Below are 17,067 nucleotides of genomic sequence, written 5' to 3'. Positions count from 1 at the left end.
AGGGGGTTATTAAGTCAATTGAAAAATGTACTGAGATTGGAAAAATTAGGAGGTGGAAAGAAACAAAGACAAACTGACGGCAAAGTTTTTGGAAAATGGAGAGCGTTTATAACGCCGACGTGTTCGGAGGAAGAGATAAAGCAGATTGTGTCCCCATTCATGTTTACAGAATGGTATCTAAAAGGAGGCTCTACAGAGTTCCCTAGGTAAATTAAAAGTACAACCTCCTTAGGTGGAACAGGTCCGACTTAAGAGAAGGAAGAAGCAATGGTTTGGGCTGTGTCGCACGGGGGAGGGGGGGGGGTGTGACTTTATGCTGTTTGTGTTGTTTTGAATTGTATGGTGGGAGAGGAGATCAAGGGGAGTTACAAGCCCGAAGAGACTGAGATCGGAGAGTGGGTAGAGGTATACCTCAGTGGCGAAAGGTCGTTCCTTGCTAAAATCTAATAATATTGTGATGTGTTTCCCCTGCCTCCGGATTTTCTTGTTTCTGTATCCCGCTAAAGTAAGACAATTTAATAAAAATTTGTTTGAGTGAAAAAAAAAGTTGACTAGCTGGTACTGCTATTCAGCCCTAGTACCTTGATCAACAGCTACCCTACACAATCTGATGCTCCCCACGACACCCAAAATTGTCTTATGTTCCTACATATTCCCCTAAAATAAAAAAAAACAACATACACACAATCACATTTATCTAGCCTCTACTCCAGACCTGGGCAAGGGGCGGCCCGCGGGCCACATCCGGCCCGCCTGCTCTCTGTGACCGGCCCGCCCGTCTTCAGCCGGTGCAGTGGAGCCGGGCTGCAGCGTGCCGAGTAAGGAGAGATCCTGTGCAGGTCCGCACTCCGCACAGTCAGTGCAGGCAGCGGAACGCAGGAGTCTTTCCTCTGTTCCCTGCCGGCACTAATTGTCAGTGACACACGCGCGCGCTCTGACGTTGTCAGTACTGCGCTGCGTGTGTCATTTCAAAATTTCCCGCCGGGCAGGAGAAGAAGCACAGCAGACGGAATAATTCATCCTGCACTGTAGGACCTGCGATGATGTCACGCCCATGTGACTGTGTGGGAGGAGACACAGGATGCCGGGCAGAAAGCAAGACATGCTGAATGCTGAAGGAGATGTGGACACATGATGACTGGTAATGAGAAAAGAGGGGACATGAGGGAAGATGGAGCTGCAGGGTGAGTGGCATATGAGGGAAGATGGAGCTGCAGGGTGAGTGCATATGTGGGAACATGGAGCTGCAGGGTGAGTGGCATATGAGGGAAGATGGAGCTGCAGGGTGAGTGCATATGTGGGAACATGGAGCTGCAGGGTGAGTGCATATGTGGGAACATGGAGCTGCAGGGTGAGTGGCATATGTGGGAACATGGAGCTGCAGGGTGAGTGGCATATGTGGGAACATGGAGCTGCAGGGTGAGTGGCATATGTGGGAAGATGGAGCTGCAGGGTGAGTGGCATATGTGGGAACATGGAGCTGCAGGGTGAGTGGCATATGTGGGAACATGGAGCTGCAGGGTGAGTGGCATATGTGGGAACATGGAGCTGCAGGGTGAGTGGCATATGTGGGAACATGGAGCTGCAGGGTGAGTGGCATATGTGGGAACATGGAGCTGCAGGGTGAGTGCATATGTGGGAACATGGAGCTGCAGGGTGAGTGCATATGTGGGAAGATGGAGCTGCAGGGTGAGTGCATATGTGGGAAGATGGAGCTGCAGGGTGAGTGCATATGTGGGAAGATGGAGCTGCAGGGTGAGTGGCATATGTGGGAACATGGAGCTGCAGGGTGAGTGGCATATGTGGGAACATGGAGCTGCAGGGTGAGTGGCATATGTGGGAACATGGAGCTGCAGGGTGAGTGGCATATGTGGGAACATGGAGCTGCAGGGTGAGTGGCATATGTGGGAACATGGAGCTGCAGGGTGAGTGCATATGTGGGAAGATGGAGCTGCAGGGTGAGTGGCATATGTGGGAACATGGAGCTGCAGGGTGAGTGGCATATGTGGGAACATGGAGCTGCAGGGTGAGTGGCATATGTGGGAACATGGAGCTGCAGGGTGAGTGGCATATGTGGGAACATGGAGCTGCAGGGGGAGTGCATATGTGGGAACATGGAGCTGCAGGGTGAGTGGCATATGTGGGAAGATGGAGTTGCAGGGTGAGTGGCATATGTGGGAAGATAAGATGGAGTTGCAGGGTGAGTGCATATGTGGGAAGATGGAGCTGCAGGGTGAGTGGCATATGTGGGAACATGGAGCTGCAGGGTGAGTGGCATATGTGGGAACATGGAGCTGCAGGGTGAGTGCATATGTGGGAACATGGAGCTGCAGGGTGAGTGGCATATGTGGGAAGATGGAGTTGCAGGGTGAGTGGCATATGTGGGAAGATGGAGCTGCAGGGTGAGTGCATATGAGGGAAGATGGAGTTGCAGGGTGAGTGGCATATGTGGGAAGATGGAGTTGCAGGGTGAGTGGCATATGTGGGAAGATGGAGCTGCAGGGTGAGTGCATATGTGGGAAGATGGAGTTGCAGGGTGAGTGGCATATGTGGGAAGATGGAGTTGCAGGGTGAGTGGCATATGTGGGAAGATAAGATGGAGTTGCAGGGTGAGTGCATATGTGGGAAGATGGAGCTGCAGGGTGAGTGGCATATGTGGGAACATGGAGCTGCAGGGTGAGTGGCATATGTGGGAACATGGAGCTGCAGGGTGAGTGCATATGTGGGAACATGGAGCTGCAGGGTGAGTGGCATATGTGGGAAGATGGAGTTGCAGGGTGAGTGGCATATGTGGGAAGATGGAGCTGCAGGGTGAGTGCATATGAGGGAAGATGGAGTTGCAGGGTGAGTGGCATATGTGGGAAGATGGAGTTGCAGGGTGAGTGGCATATGTGGGAAGATGGAGCTGCAGGGTGAGTGCATATGAGGGAAGATGGAGCTGCAGGGTGAGTGCATATGAGGGAAGATGGAGTTGCAGGGTGAGTGGCATATGTGGGAAGATGGAGTTGCAGGGTGAGTGCATATGAGGGAAGATGGAGCTGCAGGGTGAGTGCATATGAGGGAAGATGGAGTTGCAGGGTGAGTGGCATATGTGGGAAGATGGAGTTGCAGGGTGAGTGCATATGAGGGAAGATGGAGCTGCAGGGTGAGTGCATATGAGGGAAGATGGAGTTGCAGGGTGAGTGGCATATGAGGGAAGATGGAGTTGCAGGGTGAGTGGCATATGTGGGAAGATGGAGTTGCAGGGTGAGTGGCATATGAGAGCTGCAGACTGACAGAAGGATGTGAAGGGGTGCAGAGTGTTTGAGAGGGGTAAGTTGGGGTACAGGCAGGGTGAAATATGTGGGCAGGGTGTGTGACATATGGGGGTGTAGTGTGTGTGATATGGGGGTGCAGGCTGTATGGGGAGCAGGGTGTGTGACATATGGGGGTGTAGTATAATACAGGTGTGCTATATAGGGGGTGTAGTGATGTAGTATATTACAGGTGTACTATATGGAGGTGTAGTATATTACAGGTGTGCTATATGGAGGTGTAGTATATTACAGGTGTAGTATATGGGGTGTAGTGATGTAGTATATTACAGGTGTATATAGGGGTGTAGTGATGTAGTATATTACAGGTGTACTATATGGAGTTGTAGTATATTACAGGTGTGCTATATGGAGGGGTAGTATATTACAGGTGTACTATATGGAGGTGTAGTATATTACAGGTGTGCTATATGGAGGGGTAGTATATTACAGGTGTACTATATGGAGGTGTAGTATATTACAGGTGTGCTATATGGAGGGGTAGTATATTACAGGTGTACTATATGGAGGTGTAGTATATTACAGGTGTGCTATATGGAGGTGTATATTACAGGTGTATATAGGGGTGTAGTGATGTAGTATATTACAGGTGTACTATATGGAGTTGTAGTATATTACAGGTGTGCTATATGGGGGTGTACTATATTACAGGTGTAGTATATGGGGTGTAGTGATGTAGTATATTACAGGTGTGCTATATGGAGGTGTAGTATATTACAGGTGTGCTATATGGAGGGGTAGTATATTACAGGTGTACTATATGGAGGTGTAGTATATTACAGGTGTGCTATATGGAGGGGTAGTATATTACAGGTGTACTATATGGAGGTGTAGTATATTACAGGTGTGCTATATGGAGGTGTATATTACAGGTGTATATAGGGGTGTAGTGATGTAGTATATTACAGGTGTACTATATGGAGTTGTAGTATATTACAGGTGTGCTATATGGGGGTGTACTATATTACAGGTGTAGTATATGGGGTGTAGTGATGTAGTATATTACAGGTGTGCTATATGGAGTTGTAGTATATTACAGGTGTGCTATATGGAGGTGTACTATATTACAGGTGTAGTATATGGGGTGTAGTGATGTAGTATATTACAGGTGTGCTATATGGAGGTGTAGTATATTACAGGTGTACTATATGGGGGTGTACTATATTACAGGTGTAGTATATGGGGTGTAGTGATGTAGTATATTACAGGTGTAGTATATAGGGGTGTAATGATGTAGTATATCGGAGGTGTATTATATAGTGGTGTAGTATAATACAGGTGTATATGGGGGTGTAGTATATTACAGGTATATGGAGGGAGTGTAGTATAATACAGGTATATGGAGGGAGTGTAGTATAATACAGGTGTAGTATATAGGGGTGTAGTGGTGTAGTTTATTACAGGTGTAGTATATGGAGGGGGTGTAGTGATGTAATATATTGGGTAGAACTGAGGTAATTATATTAGTCCGGCCCTCTAAACCAATCCCAATTTCTCATGCGGCCCCATGGGAAAATTAATTGCCCACCCCTGCTCTACTCCCCCAGTGCATTGTTCCAGTCTTTGGTGAGTGCAGATTGACGCTCTGTGCACCAGGCATGATCTTGTGAAGTTATCTGCACTGAATTTCAAATCACAAAGAATGAAAGGTGAAAGTTGAACTGACAACTAAATCATCCACCATTATATTCCCTAGTAACAGCATCCTAATGATGCAGATATTGGTCAAATTGAGACCCCACTTGTAGATGGGCGTCCACATAATTTTTCAGCCCTTTGGCTGTCCCGCGTCTGTGGGCTGGACAGCAACAGCCGAAAGGCCGCAGGTTGTTCAAGTCATCTAATGTGCACACAGTTCGATCATTAAGACTGCTTTCACACTACTTTTTTTTAACATGCGTCCTGAACGTTTTTTTGCTGCAAAAGCGGATCCTGTTTTTCCAAAGAGAAACGCATGTGTTATTTTACAGGTTTCTATCACTTGAAATTATGGGTGGGTATTGGAGTCATGTAATCGGGAGTGAGGGGAACTGAATGTGATAGACTGGTAATTCAGACAATGGGAATGTGAGTGTGAGAGAGAGTGAGTGAGTGTGAGCACTACCGCCCACATCATCACCGCACACACGCAGGCACTACCGCCCACATCATCACCGCACACACACCGGCACTACCGCATTCATCATCACCGCACACAAACACATACACATACCGGTACTACCGCCCCCATCATCACCGCACACACACACCGGCACTACCGCCCCCATCATCACCGTACACACACAGAGGCACTACCTGAGTGACGTCACTGCTGACAATGCGACTCACTTCAGTTGCTGTGTGGAGCTGACAGAGAGAGGTCATGGTCTGTGGCCGCTCCTGTCAGCTTCATGTAGCTGAGCTGAAAGAGTCGTGGGACCTTGTGTAGATTACGTCGGACCTAGAGGGGTATTTGGGGATTTTAATAAAGTGGTGAAAAAGGGTGTTTTTGTCTTTTATTTCAAATAAAGCATTTTTCGGTATTTGTCTTTATTTACTTCACTTACAGATTAGTGATGTGGGGTGTCTCATAGATGCCTAACATCACTAACTAAGGGCTTAGTTGCAGCAACTTTGGGCTGCCATTAACCCCTTATTACCCAGATTGCCACCGCACCAGGGCAAAGGGAAGAGCCGGGTCCAGCGCCAGAATTGGCGCATCTTATGGATGTGCCACTTCTGGGACGGCTGTGGGCTGCTATTGTTAGGTTGGAAAGAGACAAATAACGATGGCCCTTCCCACCCTATTAATATCAGCCTCCAGTTGTCTCCTGCACCTTGGCTGGTATTAGAAAAATGGGGGGATCCCACGTCTTTTTTTTTTTTTTTTTTTTTAATAAATCAAATATTAAAAAAAAAAAAAAAAAGCATGGGATCCCCTCTATTTTTTATGACCAGCCAAAGTACAGCAGACAGCTGAGGGTTGCAGCCTGCAGCTGTTCCTGTGCTTGATATGAAGCCCCCCCAAAACAAACACACAAAAAAAAAAAAAAAAAAAAACCAGCCAGCCAAGCTGGCTATCTCTATTGCTATTTCTATGTATTCAATCTGTTCTTTCTTATTATCCATCTATTCATCTAGCTATTCTATTTTTTTCTATCATCTATTCTAGCTATATGTATTATCCTATCATATTTTGTTTCTTTTTAAAAAAAACAAAACGCAATAAGGCCCTGTGCGCACACTGCGTTTTTTACCTGCGTTTTTGCTGCAGAAATTTCTTGAGAAAATGGTTGCAACCTTTCTGCAGACATTCCCCAGCAAATCCTATGGGAAAAAAAAATAGCTGTGCGCACACTGCGTTTTTTTTCTCATGAACAATCTTTCCACAGAATTTCTTGAGAAAAAGAATGTGCATGTCACTTCTTTGTCTGCAGGTACCTGCGTTTTTTGCCATAGATAATGGTAAAAAAACCCCGCAGGGACCAACCTGTGGAAAAACGCAACAAAATCGAGGCAAAAATGTGGCAAATCACGGTAAAACGCATGCGTTTTTGGTGCTTTAGGCTATGTACGCATGTTGCGTAATTACATGCAGTTACGCTGCGCTTTGTAGCGCAGCGTAACTGCATGCGTCCTGCGTCCCCTGCATAATCTATGAAGATTATGCAGGAGCCGTGTGCACATGGCGTCTTAGAGCGCAGCGCTTCGGCTGCTGCCCGAAGCGCGCGTTCTAAGAAGTGACATGTCACTTCTTCCGTGCACTTTGCCTGCACTGCAGCCCCTGCTCTGTCTATGGGAGGAGCTGCAGTCAGAGCGCATGGAATCAACTTTTTTTTTTTCCTTCACTACGGACATTTTCTACAGCGATTTGAAGCGCACGTGTGCTCTTCAGATTGCTGCAGAAATTTCTGCAGTGACTGTACGCAACGTGCGCACATAGCCTTATTTTAACGCAAGTGCACTAATCTTTCAGACTCAAGAAATTTCTTGAGAAAACTTCATTTTCAGCTTAAAAAAAAAACGTGCCAAAAACGGACTAAAAACGCATCAAAAATACACCTACATTACAAGCGGGTTTGTTTTTTCTTTACATTTCCAGGCTCTCTCTGACAAGGTGCAGTTTCGGTTGCAGTTTTGGTTGCAGTTTGTGTCACGGGCGGAGAGGGGTTTGAGAACGCCGCTCGCCTGGGAATCGCTGGCGCTCGGGTCCAGTGCTTCTGCTCCTCGGTGGCTCAAGCACGGGGCCGGACCCGGGGGCTCGAGCAGCGCCTCCTCGCCCACGAGTGAAAAGGGGAGGTTAGGTTTGTGGTGGGATGTCGGTTGTGACGCCACCCACGGGTTGTGGTGACGGTAGGCACCACCGCTGCTGATGACGGGGGATCCCAGGAGCGATGGTGGAGAGCAGCTAAGGTGTTGACCCCTCCGTGGGTAGGGGCGGTTGGTCCCGGGGCCCCGGTTAGGGAGAAGGGAGGAGGGATAGGTGCAGGTGCCGGTGCGGGGAGGCAGCGTGGACGCAGGGGCAACGTTGCGGTGCAGCGCGGTGCCAGATGGCACTGGTGTACTCACTAAGGTAGACAAGAACAGAGTCTCTGGTAATCCAAACGGCTAGATGGATGGGCCCGCAGTCGGCTGCAGTGTCTTCACTCTTCCCGGACGGGTTGATGGTGGCTGTCATTCCCTGCACCTATGTGTAAGTGTTTGACTCCTATGGCTTTCCACGGGTAGTCCGCTCCCCGGCTTGTACGTGTCGGGAGAGCCCGTTTTGCCCGCAGGCGCTGGCCCTTGCATCTCTGGCCGTTGGCGGTGGCTGTTGGACTGGTTGGGCTGTTGCCTTCTGACGGGACTTGGTTGGGAATGAACCCCTGAGGTCCAGACCGCAATCAGAGAATTCGACCTTTACGGCGGCTTCCGAGCCTAGTCGGGGTCCGAGTACCCTGCCTTGGTGCTTGGATTCAATCTGCTCCCCGATTCAGTACCGGCGGGCCACCACCCGACCCCGGTCCTACGGTTCCGCTGACCTCCACCAACTCCTGCAGACGGCCACCACCGTCTGCCGACCTTGCTGATTGTGCCTGGGCTCCGACCCAGACACACACAGACTTCCCCCTCTCACTACCACCTCTCCACTTCAACTCCTCCACTAAAACTGACTACTTTTCCCGCCTCCAGGCCTGTGAACTCCTCGGTGGGTGGGGTCAACTGCCTGGCTCCACCCCACCTGGTGTGGACATTAGACCCTGAAGGGAGGCAACAAGGGTTTTGTTTGACTGGTGTTCCTGACCGGGGGAGGGGGGGGAGGTGTATGTGATGTTATTCTGTGACCCCTGGTGTCCAGGGCATCACACTCCCCCTTGGTAAAACGCAGACCGTCCGCGGGCTGCCCGTCCATCACCGGTTTTATTTTTTTTCTGAAAAAGATAAATAACAGAGAAAAACAGTGGAATGCTTTTTGTTAAATCTTCCCTTACGGGAGGCATGTTACTTTGACGTTACTAACGGTAATAAAAAACACTTAATAACGGACGGGTCCCAGTTCTTCCGCTTCCCCACCCAAACAACCTAAACCTTGATGCTGCCCCTAAGACTCGGGCAGCATCCCTTTTCCCCAGTCCGGAAAACAGAACCTGGTTCACGTTGCCCAAGCGGGAACGGGTACGGTATCTCGCACCCGAATGTCATTCAGGGGGCCCCATGTCCAGGGGGACCCCTGACCCCGGAGGATGGTCACCGGTCCTGGTGGTGACCGGACCCCAGCCTGCTCTGCTGCGGGTCCTTCCTCCAACCTGCCTCTCCGGAGACTGGCAGTGCGGAAAGGGGTATGGCTAAGGGCAGGAAGGGACAATATTTACAGACCCAAATGTTTCTGGGTTGGCCTGCAAGTTCTCGGCCGTGTCCATGAGCAGTTCCTCATGCAAACAGGGAGGGGGAGCAAGGTGATAAACGTGACCAAGATGACAGGACATGTCCCAACAGGGACGGGGCTCTTCATAGCCAACGGGCTACCACAAAATAAAGCAACTATAGAGTCCCAACTGGGACTTGCTGTAGGGTCCCGACGGGGACTGTACTCTTGGGTCCCAGGGGCTATCCACAACACTTGACTACGGTACAGCTTCCTCCTGCAGCTTTCCCACAGTCCACCACCAGACAGCACGAGCCCCCAATGCCACCCTCACTCAGGGGTAACACTGTCCCACTGGACTCCATTTTCAGCCGCCGGAGGTGCGGGTACGACTGCTCCTTCGACCGGACTCTTTAATCTTGAGGGCCAACTGGAACATCAACAGGGTCCCCACAGGGACCGACAGCAAGGTAGCCGGGAACCGCTACCGATTCAACTCTCTTCAGAATAAACGCGGGCATGCACATCCGCTCTCCTGCTCAGGAGCCAGGACCACTTGGGTGCCCACAGTGCCGGCTACGACCGGTCTCCCATACTGCCGTGGGCCCCACCGATCAGTGGCCTGCTCTGGATCAGCCTGTGTGGGGGACGGGTCCAGCTGGAGTCCCTCTGTGCCGGCTACGACCGGCACCTTCAGTAATGAGGGACCCCGCTGTGACGTGGCCTGCTCTGCCGCTTGGCAGCTGCGTCCCCGCCGTGCTTCAGCTGAGGCCGGGTGTCTGGACTTCTGGGCGAGGGTCGCCTCCGTTGCGGCCGGGCGGACTGCCGGGACGGGTGCCAGGGCGGTGACAAAAGGTAAGGCCCGGGGGCCCCAGGTCTGGGCCCTCTCCCACAGAAACTGCGGGCTCCGCTACCGGTGACAGGGGTAACGGGTCGGTCAGGGCGTTGGCCGCGGGCATGGGCAGTGAAGTACTACCTAGTACTTACTTATATGACTTTTGCCAGCATCCAAGATGGCCACGCGTGTCTCGCATGCCCTGTGCCGCTTGTGATCTCGCGCGTGCTGAGGAGCTCCGACCGACGGCAGATGACGTTCCCTTTGTGAGTGTCACTTCCGCCGGGAGACCCGAAAGTGACACACGGGACGCAGGTACTGTCACAGCGCATGCGGCGCTTAAACGGCGGCAATTACAAATGATTACTGTGGGTATAATATAATATAATATAATATAATATAATATAATATAATATAATATAATATATATATATATATATATATATATATATATATATATATATATATATATATATATATATATATATATATATATATATATATATATATATATATATATATATATATATATATATATATATATATATATATATATATATATATATATATATATATATATATATATAGGGTTCGCTATGCTGGGTCACACCTGCCCCCCGAGGAAGCACTCTAGCGAAATGCGTCGGGGCTTCCCCCTCTTTCTCACCGGACCGTTGTTACGGCGATTGCACTAGCCGCTAATATGGGTAAGCACTTGTTTTAATTTGTACACAGGGAATGGATTTTGTCCTTGATATACCTTGTAGGATTCTACTTTTGTATTAACCCTTTGTACTGTGCATTAATACTGCTTAAACACTTTATGATATATGTGCTGTTTAGGTCCTAGGATGGGATATCTCTGATGTTCTGTACTCCAACCACTGTCATATTTTTATAATTCATCCTTATGACAGTGCCCCTATTTGTATGATTACTGTTTATAATAAATATTTATACACATTAGTGGGTGCACTATTTATTTCTTCATTATTATGTATGGCCATAAGAAACTCAGTCCTTTCTATTTTTGTATTGCTATATTGAGTGGCCTTTTACATTATTATTGAACTTCCATCTGTAATCCCTTTAAATTGTTTACCTGGGGTGTTTGTGAGCAGTCATAACCACTTTAGAAGCATATATAGTATGAAGACGGCTGCTGCAGGCCCCGCCGAACCAACCAAAGAGGAGAGAAAGGGTTTAAACCACGCTGCTAGAGGCAAGAAGAAAGGGGAAGAAGGGGAAGAAAGTGATTTTTTTTTTCTATGGATTTTAGAATCACAGCTCCATCAGGAAAATCACACATGTACATCTGATTTTCCTGATGGAGCTGTGACTCCAAAACGCATAGAAAAAAAAAAAAAGAAATAAAACCCCCACTTTCTTTAACATCAAGCCTCTTTGTAGCGTGGATACTCCTTTTCTCTCCTTGGTTGAGTGCAAACAAATTAGCAAACCGAAATGCAAAAATCGAATAACTACAAATAAATATGTTCGATATACCTGTAAACAATGCAGCAGAATAGTTACCATATGAATGTGCCCCTAGGATGCCCAGGGGACATTTGTGCGCGTAAATTGGGTTTGGGGACATTTGACACTCATATTGACACAGATAATAACAATCCTCTATATAGCATTCACTGCTGTCTAAAAATGCATGCAAAAAAAAGCAAAAGAAATGCATCAAATACGCAATCATTTTTTATACCTGTGTTTTTTTTATAGCGTTTTTGACTGACTTCATTGAAGTCAATAGGTGAAAAAACAGAATTGACATGATGCAGACTTTTATCCAAATCTGCAAGACACAAGTAAGCAACGTGTCCATGACACACCAGGATTCTCACTGACTTTGCAGGCATCAGGATTCCCTTCAGGTTTTTTGACAAATCTGCACGCAAACGCAATAAAACTAGATAAAAATAAGTATGCACACAGCCTTACCGTTTTTCTAGACACCAGAGTAATATATTAAATCCTATGGCACTCTTCTTATTTTCGCGCTTTCCATTGCATACAAACTTTCCTTTTACATGCATCTTACCATAATATGAGGTTTGTCAAATGCAATAAAAGGCATATTATATAAAAGTATAATTTGGGTCATTAGTTTACTTTGATCTCAAATACCACACCTTCTATTACAGAATTAGCTGTGTTTAACATCACAGAATCCTACACACCTCCCCCAATCACCCACTCTCCCCTGGTGGGTATCCTTTAAATTCTCTGCTGACAGCACACACTCCCTTCCTGACTCAGGAAGCTTCACAAATCCTGTTTTGCCGATATCCAGGGGTTCACAAATAAAAGAAAGACACATACAAATCTATACTGTACTGTATATGACACACAGGCTCACAAACAAACAATACATAACCAATGTTGACATTTTTCGCATTTCAGGTTTAGGGCATTTCAGGCACACCCATAATTAACAGGTGTAAAAGATAAACCACACTAGTCTTTAGCGCAGTGAAAGCACATTGTCCAGTATAGATGACTACTGCAAACGTTCATGATACAGAAATACCGGGGCTGCCATGGTTTTTTTTGGCTGGGCTCAATAGTTCAAATACACACTGAACACAAATATAAAAACACGTTTTTTGCTCCCATTTTGATGAGCTGAACGTAAACATTACGACTTTCTATGTACACAAGAGTTCTCTCCAATATTGCTCACAATTTGTTCTAAATCAGTGTTCGTGAGCACGTCTCCTTTGCCAGGATAACCCATTTACCTCATACGGAGTGGAATATCAGTATGTTGATTAGATTGTTTATGATTATTGCACAGGTGTGCCTAAGGCTATGTGTGCACGTGTGCGCTCTGCACCGCACACAAAAGGTCTGCTTCAGAGCGCAGCTGAAAAGCTCCGTTCTGAAGCGCCTGGTGCCTGCAGAATTCGTGCGCTCTGCATGCTGCCTCTCCCTATAGACAGCATGCAAAGCGCACAAAAGAAGTGACATGTCACTTCTTAGAACGCACGCTTCAGGCATCAGCCGAATCGCTGCGTTCTAATACGCCACGTGCGCACGGCCCCTGCACAATCTCCATAGATTGTGCAGGGGACGCAGGACGCATGCAGTTACGCTGCAGTGCAGAATGCAGCGTAACTGCATGCAATACACATACGTGCGCACATAGCCTTATACTGACTACAATTGAGGCCACTCTAAAATGTGCAGTTTTATCACGCAGCAAAATGCCACAGATATCGCAAGTTTTGGGGGAGCATGCAATTTGCATGGTGACTGCAGGAATGTCCATCAGAGCTGTTCCCCATGAAATGAATGTTCATCTCTTTACCATAAGATGTCTACAAAGGGGTTTCAGAGTATTTGGCAGAACATCCAACCGTTCTCAAAATCGCAGAGCACGTGTAACCACACTGGCCCAGGGCCTCCACATTCAAGATGTTATCCTCCAAAATTGTCTAAGACCAGTCACCCTGCTGCTGCTGCAACAATCAGATTGCGTAACCCAAGAATTTTTGCAGACACCATCTCAGGAAAGCTCATTGGCATGCTTGTCGTCCTCATCGGGGTCTCCACCTGACTGCAGTTAGTTGTCGTAACTGACTTAAATGGGCAAATGTGCACATTCAATGGCATCTGGTATGTTGGACAGGTGAACCCCGGTTTTCAATGTACAGTGCAGATGGCAGACTGCATATATGGCACCATGTGAATGAGCAGTTTGCTGATGTCAGCGTTTTGAATCTAGTGGTTCATGGTGGTGGTGGGGTTATGGTATGAACAAATGTATGTTACGGACAACGAACACAGGTGCATTTTAGTGATGCCATTTTGAATTTACAGAGATACAGTGAGGAGATCCCGAGACCCATTGTTGTGCTATTTATTCACGACTATCACCTCATGTTGCAAGAATGTCTACACTATTACTGGATATTTGAAATGGGGTGCACCAAAATAGTATCAATAACAATCACGGGTGCCACATCATGCAGACAAGTTAATACATATAAGAAGGAAAAAAGCTCCGCATGTAAACATGTGTACACCAGGAACTAGATATACCAATAAATCTTAAAATACAAAACTTTATTAAGTGCCAAACACAACAAACAAGGTTAAAAACAACAAACAAGGTTAAAAACATTTAAAATGACACAAAAAGCCCCCTAAAGCCCCAATGTAGGACATAGTTGCCATAAGTAATAGCCACAATGGACAACAACAATTATACAGTATAGACCCCTACAGCGATAAATAAAATACAGCAGCAGAAAACACATATATACATATATGTCTCACAAGGGAGGCGATCGTGGCCTCAAATAATCCCCATATAATAATGGGACATCACAATAGTTATGAAGTAAATCACCATGAATAGGGAAACCCAACTACAAAGTAGTATGAAAAAACCTATAGTGTGTTGTGGTAGAGAGGCCAGAGTCAGCCCAGGGTTAGGAAATACTATACCCAAGGTGAGAACTCACTAAAGTCCCACTAACTTGCAGCGCCGGCTTCCCTAGTATGCCGGCACTATGCATCACCCTTGCGCCATGTCCCTGCCCATCCTCTTATCCTTCATTTCCATCCACGTGTAGTGCGGTCCCCGGCTGACCCCTCCCGTGGATACCCACGTGCTGTTTTCATCTCCTGCCTGGGCCTCAGGCCCTGCACATGTTGTGTGGGGTTTCCTTGCCTCCAGCGCAGGGGGCACGCCTGCATGCTTCCTGTCTTTTTATTAGGAGGCATGCGCACCTTGCCTATGGCTGGGAGACATCTGGTATAATAAAGTTTCTCTTCCCTGATGGGTGTCGCTGAGCAACTGCCTTAGGTTACTAAACCCAACTCTGTGTTGGTCCTGCCATGTTGCTTTGGTCTGCCCATGCTCTGCACCAGTCCTGTTTGTATCCAGTTCTGGCATGCTGATGTCTGCCCTGGACCTGTGCTGTCCATGTGTTCCCCTGGTACCAGTTTATATCCTGTTACTGTAAATCCTGCTGTGTCCTGAACCTATAACCTTTCTGTATACTGTATTTGTGAATGAAGTCCTGTTTGTGTTTTGAACCTGAAGTCTGAAGTGCCTGAACCACCTTGCTGTGGTCCAATCCCGCCTGTGCCTGCACTGCCCTGTGGCGGTCCAATCCCAATGTTCTGCCTGAGTCTGGTATCCTGTCTGTAGTCCGGCTAACCTTGGATCCAGCGTATTCAGATACCTGCGTATTCAGGGACCAACGTATCCAGTTACCCGCCTGTCCTGAGACTCCAGCCATTTCCATGTGTTCTGTACCTAAAGCCCAGCGGCGACCTCGGCTTATTGCGCCTGTGCCGTCCTGCTAATGACCTCTACCCGATGTCTGGAGCCATACCCGATGTCCGGTGTCTGATCACTTCTGCCCGATGTCTGGAGCCTTGCCTTGACACCAGTCAGTATCCCTGACCTGTACTGAAGGAGTTCCTGTGTCCTGGGGCCAACCTGAATCCTTGATCTGTCTTGCCTGAATTCTTAGTCTGTTCTTGTGTCCCAGGACCAGCCTGATCCTGATCTGTTCCTGAACAGTCTACCCTACCTGAACTGTACTGTGTTCCCATGCCAGTCCTGTCTGAATTGTGGTCTGTCCCCTGTCCTGCAGTCACCTACCCCTGGCTGAGCTGCCACAGTCCCTGGACACTGCCCATCCCTTGTCTGGGTTCCCCCTGTGGTCGAGGGGGTCCACCTCACCCTATGGATGCACTTGCCGGCTTATCCCCGGCGGTGAGCGTAACATAACTATTGTGATATTCCATTATTATATGGTGGTTATCTGAGGCCATTATCTCCCTTGTGAGACATTATATATAATATATATATATATATATATATATATATATATATATATATATATATATATATATATATATATATATATATATATATATATATATATATAATGTATGTGTGTATGTGTGTTTTCTGCTGCTGTCTTGTTATTCGTCGTAGGGGTCTATACTGTATAATTGCATTGTCCATTGTGGCTATTACTTATGGCAACTATGTCCTACATTGGGGCTTTTTGAGTCATTTTAAATGTTTTTATCCTGGTTTGTTTTGTTTGGCACTTAAAGTTTCATATTTTAAGGTTTATTGGTATATCTAATTCCTGGTGTGCACATGTTTACATGCTGAGCTTTCTTCCTTCTCCTTACATGTACACTATTAATGGAAGCTAAATCCAGTTCTTGCATGGCCAGCATACCCACTGGAAATGCCACCCATTGAGCGTGTTTGGGATGCTGTGGATGGACATACACAATAGCATGTTCAAGTTCCTGCCAATATTCAGCAACTGTGTGCAGCCATTGAAGAGGAGTGGACCAACATTCCACAGGCCACAAATAACCTGATCAACTATGCGAAGGAGATGTGTTGTACTGCGTGAGGCAAATGGTGGTCACACCAGATACGGACTAGTTTTCTAATCGCCTACCGGACTTCTCTCCCCTCATAAAACTGCACATTTTAGAGTAGCCTAAGCAACATATTTATGTGCTACACCTGTGACGTGGATGTATTATTTCTACAAAGCGCTCACTAAAGGGTGCTTTACATGCTGCGACATCGCTAATGTTATATCGTCGGGGTTACGTCGTTAGTGACGCACATCCGGCGCAGTTAGCGACATCGCTACGTGTGACACCAAGGAGCGACGATCAACGATTGCAAAAGCGTCAAAAATCGTTGACACGTTGCTCCTTTTCATAATATCGTTGCTGCTGCAGGTACGATGTTGTTAGTTGTTCCTGCGGCAGCATACATCGCTATGTGTGACACCGCAGGAACGACGAGCATCTCCTTACCTGCCTCCACTGGCAATGAGGAAGGAAGGAGGTGGGCGGCATGTTCCGGCCGCTCATCTCCGCCCCTCCTCTGCTATTGGGCGGCCACTTTGTGACGCCGCAGTGACGTCGCTATGACGCCCGAACGCACCTCCCCCTTGAAGGAGGGATTGTTCGGCGGTCACAGCAACGTCGCTGAAAAGGTATGTGCGTGTGACGCTGCCGTAGAGATGATGTTCGCTACAGCAGCATTCACCAAATATCCCACGAACGACAGGGGCGGGTGCTAT

At 47.5% G+C, this 17,067-nt stretch overlaps 1 protein-coding gene across 1 annotated transcript in view; it reads right to left on the bottom strand.

The window, feature by feature from the left end:
• The window catches only part of PRICKLE4 (prickle planar cell polarity protein 4), a 113,602-nt gene that overhangs the window by 80,411 nt on the left and 16,124 nt on the right, over positions 1 to 17,067 (bottom strand). The gene's annotated exons all lie outside the window — the stretch shown is intronic.

The sequence above is a fragment of the Anomaloglossus baeobatrachus genome, chromosome 2 (genome assembly GCF_048569485.1).
Source record: "Anomaloglossus baeobatrachus isolate aAnoBae1 chromosome 2, aAnoBae1.hap1, whole genome shotgun sequence".
In the NCBI taxonomy this organism is placed as follows: Eukaryota; Metazoa; Chordata; class Amphibia; order Anura; family Aromobatidae; genus Anomaloglossus; species Anomaloglossus baeobatrachus.
Note: the sequence above shows the minus strand (reverse complement) of the source record. Positions and strands in the feature narration are given on the sequence as shown.